This window comes from Odocoileus virginianus, chromosome 11, assembly GCF_023699985.2.
Source record: "Odocoileus virginianus isolate 20LAN1187 ecotype Illinois chromosome 11, Ovbor_1.2, whole genome shotgun sequence".
Lineage (NCBI taxonomy): Eukaryota > Metazoa > Chordata > Mammalia > Artiodactyla > Cervidae > Odocoileus > Odocoileus virginianus.
In genome coordinates, this window is record NC_069684.1 from 25,948,548 (window position 1) to 25,969,104 (window position 20,557).

Genomic DNA, 20,557 nt, shown 5'->3' on the forward strand with positions numbered 1-20,557 from the left:
GCTAGCAGCAAGAAAGTAGGAAGTAAAGTGTTAATAAAGATGCATTTATAATAGCATAAAAATGGAATACTAAGGAATAAATCTAATGAGTTCTTTTGAAAATGTGAAACATTAATGAGAGAAGTTTAAGAAGGTAAGTAAAAGTATTCATCATATTTGTAGATCACAAATGCATTTCTGTAAAAATGTCAGCTTTTCATACATTTGCAGATTCAATTCAGTCTCAGTCAAAAGCCCTCACCCTTTGAAGTTAGAAATTGATGAGATGATTGTTAAATCTATGTGGAAATGGAAAGGGCTAAGATTAGTTAAGGCAATCTAGAGGAAGCAAAAATAGGTAAAAGGCTTAAACTATTATGTACCAAGACCTATTAAAATCAACAGTAGTTAAGACAATGTAGTATTGACACCTGGATGGACAAAAAAGACCAATGAAACAAAAGATAGAACCTAGAAATAGACACACACTTTTACAGTCACTGGATTTACATGCTGACACTGCAATGTGGTGGCAGAATGGTTTTTTTTTAAATGAATAGCCAAAGCAATCTTGAGAAAGAAGAATGGAACTGGAGGAATCAACCTGCCTGACTTCAGGCTCCACTACAAAGCCACAGTCATCAAGACAGTATGGTCCTGGCACAAAGACAGAAACATAGATCAATGGAACAAAATAGAAAGCCCAGGTAATCCATGTACCTATGGACACCTTATCTTCAATAAAGGAGGCAAGAATATACAATGGAGGAAAGACAACCTCTTTAACGAGTGGTGCTGGGAACACTGGTCAACCACTTGTAAAAGAATGAAACTAGAACACTTTCTAACACCATACACAAAAATAAACTCAAAATGGATTAAAGATCTAAATGTAAGACCAGAAACTATAAAACTCCTAGAGGAGAACATAGGCAAAACACTCTCTGACATAAATCACAGCAAGATCCTCTATGACCCACCTCCCAGAATATTGGAAATAAAAGCAAAAATAAGCAAATGGGACCTAATGAAACTTAAAATATTTTGCACAACAAAGGAAACTATAAGCAAGGTGAAAAGACAACCTTCAGAATGGGAGAAAAATAATAGCAAATGAAGCAACAGACAAAGAATTAATCTCAAAGATATACAAGCAACTCCTGTAACTCAATTCCAGAAAAATAAATGACCCAATCAAAAAATGGGCCAAAGATCTAAATAGACAATTCTCCAAAGAAGACATACAGATGGCTAACAAACACATGAAAAGATGCTCAACATCACTCATTATTAGAGAAATGCAAATCAAAATCACAATGAGGTACCATTTCACACCAGTCAGAATGGCTGTTATCCAAAGTCTACAAGCAATAAAAGTTGGAGAGGGTGTGGAGAAGAGGGAACCCTCTTACACTGTTGGTGGGAATGCAAACTAGTACAGCCGCTATGGAGAACAGTGTGGCGATTCCTTCAAAAACTGGAAATAGTACTGCTGTATGACCCAGCAATCCCACTCCTAGGCATATATACCAAGGAAACCAGATCTGAAAGAGATACATGTACCCCAGTGTTCATCGCAGCACTGTTTATAATAGCCAGGACATGGAAGCAACCTAGATGCCCATCAGCAGACGAATGGATAAGAAAGCTGTGGTACATATACACCATGGAATATTACTCAGCCATTAAAAAGAATACATTTGAATCAGTTCTAATGAGATGGATGAAACTGAAGCCTATTATACAGAGTGAAATAAGCCAGAAAGAAAAACACCAATACAGTATACTAATGCATATATATGGAATTTAGAAAGACGGTAACGATAAACCTATATGCAAGACAGAAAAAGAGTCACAGATATATAGAACAGACTTTTGGACTCTGTGGGAGAAGGCGAGGGTGGGATGATCTGAGAGAATAGCATTGAAACATGTATATTTTCAATTGTGAAGCAGATCACCAGTCCAGGTTTGATGCATGAGACAAGTGTTCAGGGCTGGTGTGCTAGGATGACCCAGAGGGATAGAATGGGGAGGGAGGTGGGAGGGGGGTTCAGGATGGGGAACACATGTAAATCCATGGCTGATTCATGTCAATGTATGGCAAAGTCACTAAAATATTGTAAAATAATTAGCCTCCAACTAATATAAATAAAAAATAAAATGAATGCTACTGGGTCAGTTGGATGATTCATGTGAAAAAAATGACAGGTGGATTGTAACCTACTTGTGAAAGGCAATGCAAGCAAAAATAAGACAAAAACAAAACTCTCTTAGAAGAAAATGTGGGAGTATAACTTCATAATTTGGAATTGGGCAAAATCATTTTAAGTAGCAGATTCAAAGCTCCAACCAGAAAGGAAAAAGTAATTGGTAAATTGGACTACATTAAAATGAAGAGCTTCTGTTCTTCAACAGATACCACAGAGGGAGTGAAAAGGCAGTTCATGAGATGAAAGAAGATATTTGAAATGCATATATTTGACAAAAGACTCATTTCCATACAAATAATTGTTACTCTTCAGTTGCTAACTTGTGTCCGCCTCTTTGCGACCCTGTGGACTACAGCTCACCAGGCTTCCCTGTCTTTCACTATCTCCCGGAGTTTACTCAAATTCATGTCCGTTGAGTCTGTAATGCTATCTGACCATCTCAACCTCTGTCACCCTCTTCTCCTTTTGCCTTCAATCTTTACTTCAGGGTCTTTCCAATGAGTCAGCTCTTCGCATCAGGTGGCCAAAGTATTGGAGCTTCAGCTTCAGTAATGGTCCTTCCAATTAATATTCAGAGTTGATTTCATTTAGGATTGACTGGTTTGATCTCCTTGCTGTCCAAGGGATCTCTCAAGAGTCTTCTCTAGCACCACAATCCACAATTAGAAAGCATCAATTTTTTGGTGCTCAGCATTCTTTATGGGTCCAACTCTCCCATGACTGCTGGAAAGACCATAGCTTTGACTATATGGAGCTTACCTTGGCAAAGTGATATCTCTTCTTTTTAAAATACTATGTAGGTTTGTCATAGCTTTTATTCCAGGGAGCAAGAGTTTTTTAATTTCATGGCTGCAGTCACCATCCACAGTGATTCTGGAGCCCATGAAAAGAAAATCTGTCACTGTTTCCACTTTTCCCCTTCTATTTGCCATGAAGTGATGGGACCAGATGCCATGATCTTAGTGTTCTGAATGTTGGGTTTCAAGTCAGCTTTTTGACTCTCCTCTTTGACCCTCATCAAGAGGCTCTTTAGTTCCTCCTTACTTTCTGCCATTAGAGTGTTATCATATGCATATCTGAGGTTGTTAATATTTCTCCTGGCCATCATGTTTCCAGCTTGTGAGTCATCTATTCTGGCATTTCACATGATGTGCTCTGCATGTAAATTAAATAAGCAGGGTGGCAATATACAGCCCTGATGTACTCCTTTCCCAATTTTGAACTAGTCAGTTGTTCTATGTTTGATTCTATTTATTAACTGTTGCTTCTTGACCCACATACATGTTTCTCAGGAGACAGGTAAGGTGGTCTGGTACTCTTATCTCTTTAAGAATTTTCTATAGTTTGTTGTGATCCACAGAGTCAAATTCTTAAGGTGTAGTCAATGAAGCAGAAGTAGATATTTTTCTGGAATTCCCTTGCTTTCTCCATGACCCATCAAATGTTGGAATTTGATCTTTGGTTCCTCTGTCTCTGTGAAACTCAGCTTGTGCATCTTAAAGTTTTCTGTTCATATACTGGTAAAGCCTAGCTTGAAGGCTTTTGCGCTAGCGTGTGAAATGAGCACAGTTGCACAGTGGTTTGAGCATTCTTTGACACTGCTCTTCTTTGGCGTTAGAATGAAAACTGACCTTTTCCAGTCCTGTGGGCACTGCTGAGTTTTTCACGTTTGCTGACATATTGGTTAGAATTCCTTAAACACATATAAAGACCTTTCCAGACCAATAGCTAAAAAGCAGGCCACTTAAGTGAGCAAAGGATTTTAACATTCACCTTACATTACCTCTAATACATCTAAATAGCCATAAAAACATATGAAAAATATTCAGCATCATTATGAATCAGAGCAATGCAAATTAAAAGCACAATGGTCTATAAATTGTACCCTCACCATAATGAAATAGAAATACATCGAAAATGGTATCTGGTGCTGAAAAGAATGGATCAGTCAGTACAATGAGACAACATTGGTAGGAGTGTTAGTTGGTACAGTTATTTTGAAAAAGTGTTCAGTAGTGTCTACAAATGTTGAACATACTCCTACACTGTGACCCATAATTCTACTCCTGTATATAGACATACCCATCAGAAATGCATACATGTCTGTCAAAGTGCATGTATGTAAGTACCAGAGTATTTACATTGTACCAAAAATGCAGTGTCAATACCAGTGCTATTCAGATTAGCCCCAAACTGGAAACAACCCAAATATCTATCAGCAGAAAAAGGAATAAATAAATCATAGTATATTCACGTGTAGATAATGGAATACTACAACAAGGAGGGTGTTAGTGATTAGAAGGGGCACAGTGGGGGTTTTCTCGGAAACTGGGGGTGGTGTGCTTCTTGATCTAGATGCTGGTTTTGTGGTTGTATTCACTTGGTGGTTGCTCAGAAAGCTGTACCCTTATGATAAATGTACATTTTGTACACTATGTTGTACCTGAAATAAAATTTTCACTTTAAAACAGCAAGTAAACATAGTGACTGCCGAGCCAAGAAGATAGTAGGTGAGCAGTCAGGATGTGGAGCACTCGCCGACTTTTGCAAGAGTTCGGGCACAGGGGACTTCCTTGGTGACTCAGTGGTTAAGAATCCATATTGCCAGTGCAGGAGACATGGGTTCAATCCCTGGGCTGGGAAAATCCCACATGCCACAGGGCACCTAAGCCTGTTCTCTAGAGCCTGAGAGCCACAACTACTGAATCCCACATGCCCTGTGGAACCCATGTTCCACAACAAGAGAAGTCACAGCAGTGAGAAGCCCATGTACAGCAATTAGAGATAGCCCTTACTTGCCACAAGCAGAGAACAGCCTGAGCTGCAACCAAGACCCAGTACAACCGAAAATAAACAATATGTACATGAATACATAAAATTAAAAAGAAAAAGAGTCCAGGCATAAGGCCAAGCTGATGGTGATAAAAAATAGCAGAATAAGTTCCAAGGGAGTGAAGTTGAAAACCAAGAGGACTTAATAATTAATTGGCTGAGGCAGGAAGCATGAGAAGCGGGTATCAGAGTTGACACTTAGGTTTCGACTTATGTAACCAGATAGAGAATGTTTCTCTCCCCATGAAAGGGGAGCCTTGAAAGTTGTTGTTCAGTCACTAAATCATGACTGACTCTCTGTGACTCCATGAATTGCAGCATGCCAGGCTTCCCTGCCCTTCACTATCTCCTGGAGTTTGCTCAAATTCATGTCCATTGAGTCGGTGATGCTTTCTAACCATCTCATCTTCTGCCACCTACTTCTCCTTTTGCCTTCAGTCTTTCCCAGCATCAGGGTCTTTCCCAGTGACTGTGCATCAGGTGGCCAAATTATTGGAGCTTCAGCTTCAACATCAGTCCTTCCAGTGACTGTTCAGGGTTGATTTCCTTTAGGACTGACTGATTTAATCTCCTTGCATTGGAGGGGGTTATTCATTAGGGTATCTGGGGAGATGAAGAGTATATGTTTAGTTGAGGCTCTAAAGAGATACACGAGTAAACTCATTGCATAGGCAGTGGATATGTAGGTCTGGAGTTCAGTGCAAAGACCAGGACTTAATGGATGTCTAAGAGATGGAACTTGAGCTGAATTTTTGGATAAAGATACCAATTATCCTTTTCCTGGACACCACAGGGCCAAATGCTTTACCTGTAAAATTTCTTTTGGTTCCCAGGTCCATGGTCATACTATCAGGGTGTGGCATTCCCAAAGATCAAGGTGAGATTTAGAGAAGTTATGTAAATTACTAATGGATTGAGCTGTAGGAAGGGTAAGAAGAAGGATGATGGAGTTGTTTAGATTCAGATCTTCTGACTTAAGTTCTGGGAGTTGCTGCTGAATCATGATGTTCCTGTGGGTGGATTCACTGGTTTGTAGTGTCATGGACCTCAGGTGCGAAAACAAGGGCAGCTGCAGCATTTCCATTAGAAGAAGTCTTCAAGCAAAGACTTCATGCACCCATCTGTCAGAATGGGAAAGAGCTCAGAGGTCTGAACTCCATGATTGTCCCAGATTAGAATTGAAAGATAAACACTCCATGTTCAAACCTGGTTAATACATCCATCAGCTAAATGACCTTGGGCAAATTGCTTAACTTATCCATGCCTGTGTGAGTCTTCTATTGCTACGGTAAAAAATCGCTGCAGCTTAGTGGCTTAAAATAGCACACATTTATCATCTCACAGTTCTTATGGGGCAGGAATCTGGGCACTGCTCAATTGATTCTTTTGTTCAGGTGAAGTGATTAGCCAGGGGCTGGGGTCTCATCTGAGGCTTGTCTGGGGAAGGATCTGCTTTCACTCACATGATTATTGACAGAATTCAGACCCTGGTAGAATGTGAGCTTTAGGATCTCCACTCCTTGCTGGCCATCAGTTGGAGGTCACCCTAGTTCCTTGTGATGTTGGTGTCTTTGTGCAATGACTTACCTTGTCAGAGCTGGCTGGCAAGGAAGAGTTAACAGAGTGTCTCCTAGGAACTTCCCTAGTGGTCCAGTGGTTAAGACTTTGCCTTCCAGTATAAGGAGTGCACGTTCGATCCCTGATCTGGGACCTAAGATCCCACATGCCTTGAGATCAGAAAACCAAAACATAAAGCAGAAGCATTTTTGTAACAAACTCAATAAAGATGTTAAAAAATGGTCTACATAAAAAAAATCTTTTAAATAAAGAATGTCTCCTAGAAAGATGGAAATTATAATGCAGAGCAACACATCATGAAAGTGGCTTCCTGTCACCCTTGCGTATTTTATTGATTACAGCGAGTCCCAGGTCCTAAACCCTCGAGGGGAGAGGATGACACAGGGCGTGGACTCCAGGAGTCAGGGATCATTAGGGGCCACCTTCATGTTTATCTGCTATGATGCCTCAGTGTTCTTGTCTATTTAATGGGAATAGCAGTTGTATCTACCTCATGAGTGTTTGTATGGCACAAATGAGATAATGCCTATAAAGCATTTAGCACAGTCCCTAGGACATGGTTTGTGCTCAAAAAGTGGTTAGCTGCTGTTTTTATTCTTCCAAATTCTGCAATCATATGACCAAGTGAAAGGATTATTTATTTTTATAAATAGATTCACTGTGGATGGCCAGTTTCCTGTGGGACATTTAAAATGCAATGCCATTCAAATTACCAAGGAAGAGTGCACCCTAACTCCAAATTTCTGTGGGAGAGTAGGAGCCTAACTTTGGTGGGCTAATGGCTGAAATCTACCTGTTGTCATAAAGATGTGAGTTTATTTTTCTACCAATTATTTAATACAGATGGTCACCCCAATTCCCAAATAAATTTAATATGAACTATATGTGATAAGTAGTACTTTCAAAACTTCTCGAGGATTATTGTTTACCTTGAGAACATGTAAGCAATGTCTTGTGTCTGCTTAGCTACCTAAGAGGGTGATGTTTCTTTCTGTCTTTGCAATCTCTTCACAAATTGCCAATAGTGTACATCACATTCTAATGTAATGCTTATTCAATAACAAAATTATTTTCTTTTTCTTCTAAAAAATGCAATGCCCCCACAATGGTGCAGGAGGGAAAATATGAGGCAAACCAGTAACCATCATGTAGCATTGCAAAGGAGGAAAAGGCAGCTGTGTCTGGCACTGAAATATGATAAGTAAATGCCCCCACCATCTGGTGGGGTCTACCATCACCTTTTTGCTGATATATGAGCCAGGGTTCCATCACATTAATTCCCAAATCAGTCATAGCGTGGAGATCATGTTAACTTTCAAATATTGGCTCACTGATGTGCAAGTACAAATATCTGCCTTTTAGTCATGGACATGTAAAACATGTATCATCCTTGCTGTTACAAATCAGCAGGCTTACAAGAGACCCTCTGATAATGATTTTTAACTTTAAACCAACAGGAGGTAAGGAAAAGGGTTGGATCAGGAGTCAGGAGTCCTGGGTCTAAATCCCGACTCTCCCGATGATGATTGCTGTGTCCTGGGTCCAGTTATTTCCTTCTGGTCCTCAACTGCCTCATCTGTAATACCAGAGGTTTATACTACTGGGTCTCTACAAGTCTTTCCTCTGATAAATTTCTTTGATTCTGAATTTAAATGGCATGTTAGCCTTCTGGCTCTGCTAGAGGTAGTTGGAGTTGTGGCCAGCCTCTGTTCCTCTAAAAAGGTCAAGGCATCCAGCTCCCAATCCCTGTGTTTAATGTTCATTTGCTAACCTGAAATTTAAGTTGGTCATGCAAGAGCCTCCTGTGCCTGAATGCATCTGAGGGTAAAAATAACTTCCCATGAATTCTCCCCGAGGGTGAGCAATTTCACATGCATTAGTACCCTTAGCTTCTGCACGACTTCTCACCACCCTCCCTAATGTTCTAGTAAAAGGTGTGCATTCAGAGAATGCTAAAGTGTTTCACAAAAAGAAGACTGGGGCTGATCTATCAAGCCTGCTAATGTCATTATATTAAAAAGGGACTTTTCAGGATCTCAGGAGGGGGATGTTTGTTCATTTGTTCATTCATTCAACAACCAAGCACTTAGTAACTAACATATGTCAAACCAGAGTCCTGGGGATACAGTTCTGAAAAGGGGGATCAGTCTTAGGAAGCATAAAATTTAGCGGGATAAACAAGCAAAGATATAATTATATGTACACATGACCAAACGATGGATGGCATTATTGCTTTAAAACCATTCTCTCTTTTGGGTGAGGATGAAGATTATGATGAGAACCATAATGGTACTGATACTGTTGTTGTTGTTTAGTTGCTAAGTTGTGGCTGACTCTTTTGCGACCCCATGGACTGTAGCCCACTGGGCTCCTGTGTCCATGGGATTTTTCAGGCAAGAACACTGGAGTTGGTTGCCATTTCCTTCTCCAGGGAATCTTCCTGATTCAGGGATCAAAGCCTGTGTCTCCTACATTAGCAGGTGGATTCTTAATCACTGAGCCACCAGGGAAGCCCATGGTACTGATATAACCAGGCACTCTTTGAAGTGCTTTCCATATACTAACTAATTTAATTTTCACAAAAACTCTTTGATATAGGTGCTATTATGTGTAATTCCCATTTTTCAGACAAATAAATTTGCAGCAGAGAGAGGTCAAGTTACTTGTTCAGGGTCAGGAGCCTATCTCAGGCAGATTCCTCTTGATGGTTCCCCAGACCTGATAGAACTGTTTATTCAGCAGGGATTCACTAGACATTAACTATGGGCTGGAGGATGGGGCATCAGAGATATGATCCCCCTCCTGGAGGAGTCCACGAGCCATGGTTCATGAGTCTATCAGAGCCACATGCAGAATACTGTGGAGTCATTTGTGTCCCCAGATGTACACACATAGATAGTTTCCTTAATTACCAGGAATATCGCTCACTCTCCATTTACCTTTGACCAAATATGTAGCCCAAGAATATTGCAGACAAACTTCAGGCATTTAAGAAACATCTTACTAGGAATGTAAGTTGGTACATCCACTATAGAAAACAGTATGGAAGTTCCTCATAAAATTAAAAATAGAATTATCATATGATCCAGCAGTCTCACTCTTGGAAATATACCAGACAAAACTGTAATTAAAAAAGATTCATGCACCCCCATGTTCGTAGCAGTCACCACCCAAACATGGAAGCAACTTAAATGTCTATCAGCAGACGAATGGATAAAGAAGATGTGGTATATATGTACACAATGGGATATTACTCAACCATAAAAAGGATGAAATCCTGCCATTTTCAGCAACATGGATGCAACTAGAGATTATCATACTAAGTGAAGTAGTCAGAAAGAGAAAGACAAATATATGATATCACTTACATGTGAAGTCAAAAACGTGGCACAAGTGATCCTATCTACAAAGCAGAAACAAACTCAGAGAGAACAGACTTGTAGTTCCCAAGAGCAGGGGTTGAGAGAGGGATGAAATGAGTGTCTGGGGTTGACAGATGAAAACCATTACATTTAGAATGGATAAACAACAAAGTCCTAATGTATAGTACAGGGAAGTACATTCAACATCCTGTGGTAAACCATAGTGGAAAAGAATATAAGAAACAATGTATATATTGGCTTGGCCAAAAAGTTTTTTTGGCTTTTCCATAAGATGTTTTGGTTTACTTTGTTGTACAGCAGAAATTGCACAACATTGTAGATCAACTATACTTGAGTTACAAAAAAAAAAAGGAAACACCTTGCCAAGTTTGTTGTTGTGGCCCTATCAGTAAACTGTATATTGTTCAATTTTTTTCCCAGAGCAAGGACTTGTGCCAACTCAGAATATACAAGTGCTGAAATTCTCATGTATCATTTCATTTCTGATCAGAGTCATGTATGGGGAAACGGTCTGTGGGATGTCCAGAATGGGATGCATGTCTTGGCTGCTCAGCTGTAGGTCCCAAGGTTTACCACCCTTGGTCACCAAGAGCAGTCTCTTCACAAACAGTCTGCCGCGCACATCAGCTTGAAGTGGATATTCCAGGCTTCATCCTGCCCTTTTACGAGCAGGGCTGAGACTCATATGTCATTGTCAGAGAGTTATTTGTGAAGTGTTGTCATGATGCTTTGAAAAGTATGCTTTGATGCCAGGCTTCCAGCCATGTACTCTGAGTGGACAACAGTGTAAGCAGATGTGTCAGAGGCCACAACTATCTGAATAACATCAGAGAAACGCTGACAACCTCATAGGAAAAATCCCATTCCTAAGATTAAGTGAAGCATCGTATGGGCCAGAGGAAAAACATCTGGGTATCAGTGACCCTTCTTAAGAACTTGTTTGCCGCTGGCTGAAACCTCCTGGTCATTCCTGCAGCCTCAGTGATGCTTCTGTTTTCCTTCAACCTTGTCTTCTGTCTACATCTTCTCATCTTTCTTGCCCTCTTCCTCCTTTGCATTTGTTGCCTCTGTGTAGGGTTTCCACCCCCAGGTCTTCACCTGGCCACTTCCTCTGTATCATTCCCATCTTATTTCTAATGAGAGGCCCTTCTTGACCCCTTTGTTTAATATAAGCTCCCCCGCCCCGCTCCTTTCTCTCCTTGCAGTCTGATTTTCTTCATAGCAATTCTTCTCATCTTTTAAAAAATATTTTCTTTGATATGGGCCATTTTAAAAGTCTTTATTGAATTTATAGCAGTATTGCTTCTGTTTTATGTTTTGGTTTTTGGCCCTGAGGCATGTGGGATTTTAGCTCCCTGACCAGGGATCAAACCTGCACCCCCTGTATTGAAAGGTGAAGCCTTAACCATTGGACTGCCATTGAAGTCTGTTGTTGTTTTTTAATAATTCTTGTTATCTCAAAAAAAAATCTTCTCTCCTGTGTGACCTCGGGCAAGCTATTTAACCTCTCAGAGCCTCAGTATTTCATTTTTGAAATAACATGATTGCTGTAAGGATTAAAGGGGTTAATATTTGTAGAGCACTTCCAAGTTTCCTGGCACAGAATAAGCAGTAGGTAATCAGGTAGATATTCTTGGCATTGCGTTGAAGTCACATCCGTCTCCCACAGCAGTGATCCTCTCTGGGGTGGTTCTACCCTCTAGGGGGCATTTTGGGAGTATACTTGCATCTTGCAGTGATTGAGGGGGCTCCTGGCACTTGGTGGGAGGAAGAAATGGTAGTTATTCAGTGATTTATAGGGAAGAATTTTTTCCACCTCCAGCATGTCCTATAAACCAGCTGATGCTAGATGTTCATTTAGGTGAAGAGCCTATTTACAATGACCTGACTGGGATTTTTTTTTGTTGTTGTTTTTTGGCATGGTTGAATTTACTCTGAATGTTTGAGGAGTTTGAAAATTAAGTGAAAGTGAAAGTTGCTCAGTCGTGTCTGACTCTTTGCAATGCCATAGACTGTAGCCTACCGCGCTCCTCCATCTATGGGATTTTCCAGGCAAGAATACTGGAGTGGGGTGCCATTTGAGGAGTTATCTATATACGAATTGAGGAAAACCTATGCTTTGTTTTATTTGGAATTTTACCAGAAATTGTTTCCTATTTTGAAAATATTCATCAAAGTTATACATGCTTCATGGTATTTGACCCACTTGAACAGCCGCTTGAATCAGCATGTAGCTTGCAGCTGTCATGATGATTCTTCATATATGTACAAATAAACTGACTTTTTTCTGCTTCCAAAATGCCAAATAGGAAAACAGGTACCGATATTCAACTGCTTATCTCTTGACACCAGATGAAATTAGATGTAATTAGGCTGAGTGAGTGATCACAGACTAGCCCTGCCTGAGAATGTACTTTTTGAAATACACATAATTTTCATCATTTATTTATTTTACTTTATTTCTCTTTTATAATTAAAGTAGTAAAGGGAATTCTAGCATTATCTTTGTGTCACATTTAGTAATTCTTACAATATTCCAGTCCCTCCATCAGCTAAATGATAACTCACTAAAGGCTCAGATGATAGTTATCATTTTTTAGCAATAAACTATTTTTTAATTAAAGTACATTAACATACATAAGTTTTTTTTTTAGACATAATGCTAGTGCACACTCAATAGACTATAGTATAGTGAAAGCATGACTTTTATATGCATTGGGAAACCAAAAACTTCATGTGACTCACTTTATTGCAGTGGTCTGGAACTGAGCCTGTCACACCTCTGAGGTCTCCCTGTATGTTTTATTTATTTTTTAATTAAAAAAATTTTATTGGAATATAGTTGTTTTATAATATTTGGATAATTTCTACTGTGCGGCATAGTAAATCAGCATGGTGAATCAGTAATCAGTGAATTAGGTATACATACATCTGTTTTGGATTTCGTTCCCATTTAGCTCACCACAGAGCGTTGAGTACCGAGTTATACAGTAGGTTTTTACAGTAGAATTATACAGTAGGCTTTCACTAGTTGTCTGTTTTATACATAGTATCAGCAGTGTCTACATGTCAATCCCAATCTCCCAGTTCATCTCTGCCATTACCATACTTTCCCGACTCCATAATCGAATAGAAGCCGTGCTGACACTCCCGTGGTCTTGGATGAACTGGAGGCACCTGCTCAGCGGGCTTGTGCCGAGAGACCAACGCTGGGTATGGGCCTGTCACCCCGGGCAGAGTTCCCTCCAGAGAGGCACGATGCTGCCCTCCCCAGGCAGCACATTCACTGGCAGCCTCTAGAACTTGATGCTGGTTCTGGGGGTTTCAGGACCTTCACCGACCTGGGATTGGCCCAGTGAATTCAGGCTCAAGCTTGGTACCTGCTGCCCAACAATGGCAGTGTTAGCAAAGCTCCCTTGGGCCTCAGGAATGTGGGTTGTCTGCTCTTGCATTACACTGTGCCGGGCAGCTCCCCTTTGAAAGGTTATTTTGTAGTTACTTTTTGCAATTTTTCCATTTCTTTCTCATGACAACTGTCTACCCTGCCAGCCCACCATCTGCATCCTTTTCACCAAACTGCAGTGAAGTGCTCGAATTTTACAGCAGAGGAAGGCTGAGTGCCAGGTTGTGACTACTGTCATTATTCAACATAATCTAGGATTTTCTGGACAATCTGAGACACTAAGGAACCTCAAAGTCATCTAGACAAGGGTGTAGGAGATAGAGCTTAGAAGTGTTATCATTCTGTCATTGCATTTGTTTTTGTTTTTAATGTAAACATGGGCTTATAAAGCATTAGTGGTCTCCCAGGGTCTCATTCTAAATCCTTCAAAGTTAACTGTAAGAGCAATGCAGTTCTTCTCAAGGCCAGTATTTTGTCCTTGGTAGAACATTCTGACCTTAGGTCTCTTTGTGAATGTCTGTTTTTTAAATACATATGGCTGATTCACGTTGTTGCATGGCAGAAACCAACACAACATTGCAAAGCAATTATCCTCCAATCTAAAAATAGATCTGAAAAGCTAAATGTCTTATGGGTAAATTAATAATTTATAATAATAACAACAATAATAAAAATGTTATCATTCTGAGTCAGACAAGAAAGAATCACCTGTCAAAATGTTAGAGATGTGTAAAGACATCAAGCTGTCCCAGGACTACCCAGAATTACAGGCAGAGGACAGATACCTGGACCCCTAGCTATGGACCCTTCTGCAAGATTAGAGTGGTGATGATTTCAGAATTGGGTCAGATCAGGAGATTCCAGCTGGTATGTCCAATCCAGCTCATTCCCTGCTTCTTGGGAGTGAGAAAAATTTTAGCCTGTATGCTGCGAAAAGTTTTTTACATTTTTAAATGTCTGGGGGGAAAATCAAAGGAAGAGTAATATCATGTAACACATGAAAATGATGTGAAATCCAACAATTGATGTCCATAAATAATCTTGCTGGAAGGACGAGATTCAACAATCGATGTCCATAATCTTGCTAGAAGGACCAGGATGCAGCATCTAAATAAAAATGACATCTTGGAGGAAAGTCTGAGATGGCAAGAAAGTGGGGCTGTGTTTAAAATAATGAGCTCCTTACAAGTTAATAAGATAGCATTGTCAGGATGATGCCACCCTAATCTGATTTGCACCAGAGCCAAGGCCAAAATGCATTCTTTGGTTGAAAGGAAATGTAGCCTCAGTGATACTAATATTCAAGCAATTTACCAAGTGATAAAACTAAAGTAATTTATTATAATTTTATGAGGAGATCTCTTTCCTTGGCTTAGGAGAAGTTTTTATTGCCTCTGGTCCTGCAATTTCACTCTTGCTAATATTGATTTAGCTATAATCTCTTTCCCTTTTTTACACTTTTCAAGTTATTTCCTGATGTGGATAAAATTCACTTTTTAACACAGTTGAAGATATAAAAACCAACCTTCGCAAAAACGTATTATGATAATTATATTTTACTACCGCTCGCCAATAGTATGTGTGTGCTGACAGAAAAAAATATATTTTTGAGTCACTAGACTTTTCTCTCTCTTTAATCTTTTTTTTTTTGGTCTTAAAACAAGGGCCAAAGAGGCCAGGAATGTCCCCTTGAGGGCCCTGTCTACTGGGAAGGGCCTTGAAAAGCTTCTGAGAACAAAGATCAGCATTCTCTCTGCAGGCCGAGGTGACTCTGGCAATACCCTTTAGTGGTTCCCTATTGTCCTAAATTATTTAATGAGCCCAAGTGCATTACATCTATGATTTTATGAAACCCCTGGTGGGGTTCATAGTGAGATGTTACAAAGGAGGGAAATTAGGCCCATTGAGTTGAAACCCTGTCCCCAGGCTCTGGCGGTTGCCATATGATGCAGTGAGGGGGTCTGACCCCATGGATTCCAGGATCTTTTCACCACTCTGGGATGCAGGATCCCCCTAGAAGATACCTCCATATGACCAGAGAAAACATGGGGACCTTCGAGGTCTGAAATGTAGGGCTGAATGCCCTCAAACTTGAGCGGTCTATGTCCCTCCCCCCCTTTATTCTTCATTAAGAGGAAAACAATATTTATAAGAAATAATTAACATTTCCTTAAATAAGCAAAAGCAAAGTAAATTCAGTGGATATACTAAATACAAAATATAAAATAATTCAATGTATTTGAACAGGTATTTTTCAGTTACATTATTATGTTCCTCTTTTTTTTTTTTTTTTTTTGCATGTATGCTCAGTCATGTCTGACTCTTTGAGACCCTCTGGACTGTTGCCTGCCAGGCTCCTCTGTCCATGGGGATTCTCCAGGCAAGAATACTGGAGTGGGCTGCCATTCCCTTCTCTAGGGGATCTTCCCAACCCAGCAATTGAGCCTGCATCTCTTGAATCTCCTGCATTGGCAGGTGGATTCTTTACCACTGAGCCCCCTATTTAATCTGTAACGAAACAGTGTTCTTGGATGAATACTATGTCTGAAATGATTTATAACAAGATTTTCAATAGTACATACATATTTTTTATACATTAAAAATATTCTTTTCAATTATAGTTTATCGTAGGATATTGAATATAGTTCTGTGTGTTATACATTAGGGCCATGCTGTTTATCCATTCTAAGTGTAATAATTTACATCTACCAACCCCAAACTCCCAGTCCACCCCTCTACCTTCCTCTTGGCAACCCCAAGTCCGTTCTCTGTATCTCTGAGTCTGTTTCTGTCTTGTAGCTAGGTTCATTTGTGTCATATTTTAGATTCCCTTTAGGAGTATGATAGTTCTGAGTCTTGTTGCTAGGCTAGCGGGGTTTCCAGGCATGCTAATGAGAGCACATCTCAGCTCTGAACGTCTAGGGGTGGGGTGTTTATGTCTCTTCTCTCCAAATGCAGGAAGCGTTGCCAAAGCCGGTGTTAAATGAAAAGGACAATTCAGGGCTCTGAGATTAACTTGCTGCACGTGTCAAACACTTTACACATACTCCGTGTTGTACCAAGGAGAATACAAGTGCATCTCCCTATGTGTGACCTAACCCTCACACAGGATTCGGGATCACAAAGCATTTCTGGGAACAAGACCCTATGGAAGCCCTTCAAGGTTAAATGGTATACCCGTTTTACAGATAAGGAAACTGAGGAACAGCTGACTACAGTGCCGTACTTGGGGTTCCATAATTAGAGATCAGAGGTACAGGTGCAGCTCAGGCTTCCTGACTCCCAGAAGGTCAATGCTTGGGGCCCATTGATTAGGTGGACTAAGGTGGACCCTCCATGCATTTTCAGGACATCTCCTTTGGAATGCATTTTCCTAGTTTCCTCCTACAGGCTTCCACCAGCTATTTCCCCATATTTTACATGGTTTTGCTTTCTCTAGACCTTTGTCCTTTTGTTTCCCAGAAGCCTCTCAGAGCTAGTATCTGCTGAGTGTGCATATTTTATACAATTCCCCCAAACCTATGGTTTCTCTGAAGATCCAGAAAGCAAACACAGAAACTGGGCTTTGCCCTCATGCTCCTCTGATTGTATTAAAAGTAAGTGTGGTAACTTTTGTGTGTGCACTTGGGGTTTTCTTTTCTGGGTTAATTCTAGGGCAGTTACCATGAATAAAAATGACTTTACTGCTTTGGCAGAGTTTTGGAACTAGCTTATCTTGATCGAGCTTGTCTCTTTTAATTTCTTTAAAAAATGTCTTCTTGTGAGGAGTTGGCAGCTTTTCTGATCTATTTCTTGTCAGTCTGGCGGAAGGCACGTAGAGCATGTGTCTTCCCTTTTCCTTCTCAGGGGTAGGTAATATGCTTGCAAAAATAGATCACATCTCTTCTACTTCTCTCAAGAATGTTTGGCCTATCGGAGGCAGAGCCTTGGGGACTTTTTCGACCTGTTTCCCAGGAATCTTCCATCACAAATGCCATCCTCAAGATTTTTATGTCTTTACTGCTTGGTGGTGGTGGTTTAGTCACTAAGTCGTGTCTGACTCTTGCGACCCCCTTGACTGTGGTCTTCCAGGCTCCTCTGTCTATGGGATTCTCTAGGCAAGCATACTGGAGCGGGTTGCCATTTCCTTCTCCAGGAGATCTTCCCGACCCAAGAATCAAACCCAGGTCTCCTGCACTGCAGGCAGCTTCTTTACCGACTGAGCTACAAGGGAAGCCCCGTTACCGCTTAGTTTCACTCTTATTTCTCTACAAAAGACTCCATAGCCTCAAATACATGTCTATAAACATTTACCTTCTGATTCAAGTCTAGGTCAGAAAGCAACTTGTGCAATGTTTACAATTGCAGCATAGAAACTATTTCTCCCTCTTAGGAGAGTTGAAGGGGCAACCTACATTAATTGAGCTCTTACTGTATTCCAGGGTCCTTGGTGACTCAACCGGTAAAGAATCTGACTGCAGTGCAAGAGACCCCGGTTTGATCTCTGGCTTGGGAAGATCTCCTGGAGAAGGGATTGGCTACCCACTCCAGTGTTCTTGCCTGGAGAATTCTGTGGATAGAGAAGCCTGGTGGGCCACAGACCATGCGGTGGCCAAGAGCTGAACACAACTTGGCAACGAAACAACATATTCCACACACATGCATTTATTTTCACCCTGAACCTGTGCATTCTCTTAGCCTATTTCTATAGGCTGGAGGGGAAAAGTGATTTGCTCAAGTCACTTAACCAAGTAAGTGGCAAACTAAGATATAAAGCAGGCATGTCTGACCTGAATTTGCAGAGTGTGTGCTCTTCTGCCCTGATGCCTCACTGGATTCAGAGGCTCTATTGGGTTAAAGTTACCTGTTGCCCTCTTGACTAAAACCCTTCATTGTGTCCTGATCCATTCCCCCACTAATTTGAAGGCGTAGGAGTGTTGCACATGTTGTGTGGAACTTTTCCAGCGTGGGAGAAGACTGTGTTAGTGTTCTGTTTCCACTTGTCGAGCCCAAACAAAGTGTGATTTATCTTCACCCAGAGCTGTCACGGCCGGGTGCGTGGGTGCCAAGCACTGTTGCCAAGACTACACGGAAGCCACACACGGTTGCTAAGCTACGGCTACCTGAATGCTGGGCGTTGGCCAGAGTAATGATCACAGTAATGATGGCTGACATCTATTGAGCATGTATGACCCAGGAAGAAATCAAAATGCTGTCTGTGAATCAACTCAGTTAGTTCTGCGACATTCCTGTGATCTCATTATTATCCCCATTTGACAGATGAGGAAACTGAGGCTCAGAGAAGTTATTAGCACTTACCACTGGCTGACATGTAGTTGTTTCATACTTTTTTAAAAAACAGTTTTGATTTTGTTTGTTTTTAAAGTCTTTATTGAATTTGTTACCATATTTTTTCTGTTTTGTGTTTTGGTTTTTTGGTCCCAAGGTGGGTGGGATCTTAGCTCCCCGACCAGGGATCTTCACACTCCCTGTGTTGGAAGAAGTCTTAAACACTGGACCACCAGGGAAGTCCTATTTATCTTCCTCTCTCCCTCTAGAGGACTTCCCAGGTGGCTGAGTGGTAAAGAATCTGCCTGCCATTGCAGGAAATGTGGGAGACATGGGTTCGATCCCTGGGTCAGGAAGATCCCCTAGGGGAGGAAATGGCAACCCACTCCAGTATTCTTGCTTGGAAAATTCCGAGGACAGAGGAGCCTGGCGGGCTGTGCTCCATGGGGTTGCAAAGAGTTGGAGGTGACTGAGAACGCACATGCACTCACTCCCTCTAGAAGGTAAGCTCTGTGAGGGCAGAGTTTTGGAGTTTGTTTTTGATTTGTTCACTCTTGTACCCCCACTGCCTAGAAAGTTGCTTGGGACATAGTAGATGGTCCATAAATAGTGTGGGATGAATGGAGTCATGCAGAACAGAGCCTAGAGAGAAGCCAGCTCACCAGCTGAGTTGGATTGTCCTCCAGAAGCTCCAGGTTTTACTTTGATCTCTAGCCAGTTGGTTCAACTGACCTGTTGTTCTTGAGCATCTAGAGGTGGGAAGATGGATGCTGCATGTAGCTGCCTGTGCCTGGAATAGTTGTGACTTTCCAAGCACTGTCTGCAGCCAAGTTCAGTGCCTGGCACTCAGAAGGCACAAACTCTCTGCATGAATGAACAAATGAATAATTCCAATGGTGGGAAACTCTGTGGAGTGGAAACATACCAGAATCAGACTGGAATAGATATAGAGGGCAGATGGCTCCCCACTGAGTACTTCCTATATCAACATGGCCTTAGGTCTCTAGGAACTTTTTGTCCACACAAGCATGCCACTGAGTTATGGTAAATTTCATGCAAGTAACTGTGCAAAGTAGTAAGGAAGTTACAATCAAGGCAAGGACGTGAGACTAGAGAGGAAGGAGCATTTCTTTTGCCATAAAAACCCCCAAGAAACAAAAGTTTCCTTTTCTTAGGAAACTTTCCCATCTTGCCTGCCCCCTTCCTCTTTCTTCCCAGACATCTCTATTCCTCCCTTCATCAGCCCTGAACCAAGCTTCCACAACTTAGGATGCACATTTTCCTAGCAGAGTCTCCATCTCTTTTCTCCCTCACTCATTTAGATCACATGTATTTTCTTACCTTTTAGTTGATTTTGACTGATTATCATAAGCACTGCAAAAAGAAACACTGGTAAAAAATCTGCAAGCAAAACTAAATGAACTTGCTTGACCCCTATACTGACATTTGTGTTTACAAGACTTTTAACAACAAAATGGTGTGTAATTGGGAAGGGTCCACTTCATCACACAGATGAACGCCTCATAGAAAGATTTTCCCTGAGGTTTAATGAGAAGACTCATTTCCACAGATAAGCAGAGTTTGGAACAGTTAACCCAGGTTATTATCATAGGAAAGAAATTCTACCTGTGGAGGAGATTAGAGCAACAAATCTCTCTTCTTTTGCTCCATCATTTTCTCTTTCTCTCTCTCTTTCACACACACACACACACACACACACACACACACACACACACACACAGATGATCTCTCATTCCAACACTAATATCTTTAAATATCTCACGTGCCTGTGAGAGTCCAACCATAAAGAAGGCTGAGTGCTGAAGAACTGATGCTTTCGAATTGTGGTGTTGGAGAAGACTTTTGAGAGCCCATTGGATTGCAACATCAAACCAGTTAAT

The 20,557-nt window shown here is 40.9% G+C and overlaps 1 protein-coding gene across 4 annotated transcripts in view; it reads left to right on the forward strand.

Annotated features, from left to right (window-relative positions):
• The window catches only part of KAZN (kazrin, periplakin interacting protein), a 1,309,273-nt gene that overhangs the window by 110,455 nt on the left and 1,178,261 nt on the right, over window positions 1-20,557 (forward strand). The gene's annotated exons all lie outside the window — the stretch shown is intronic.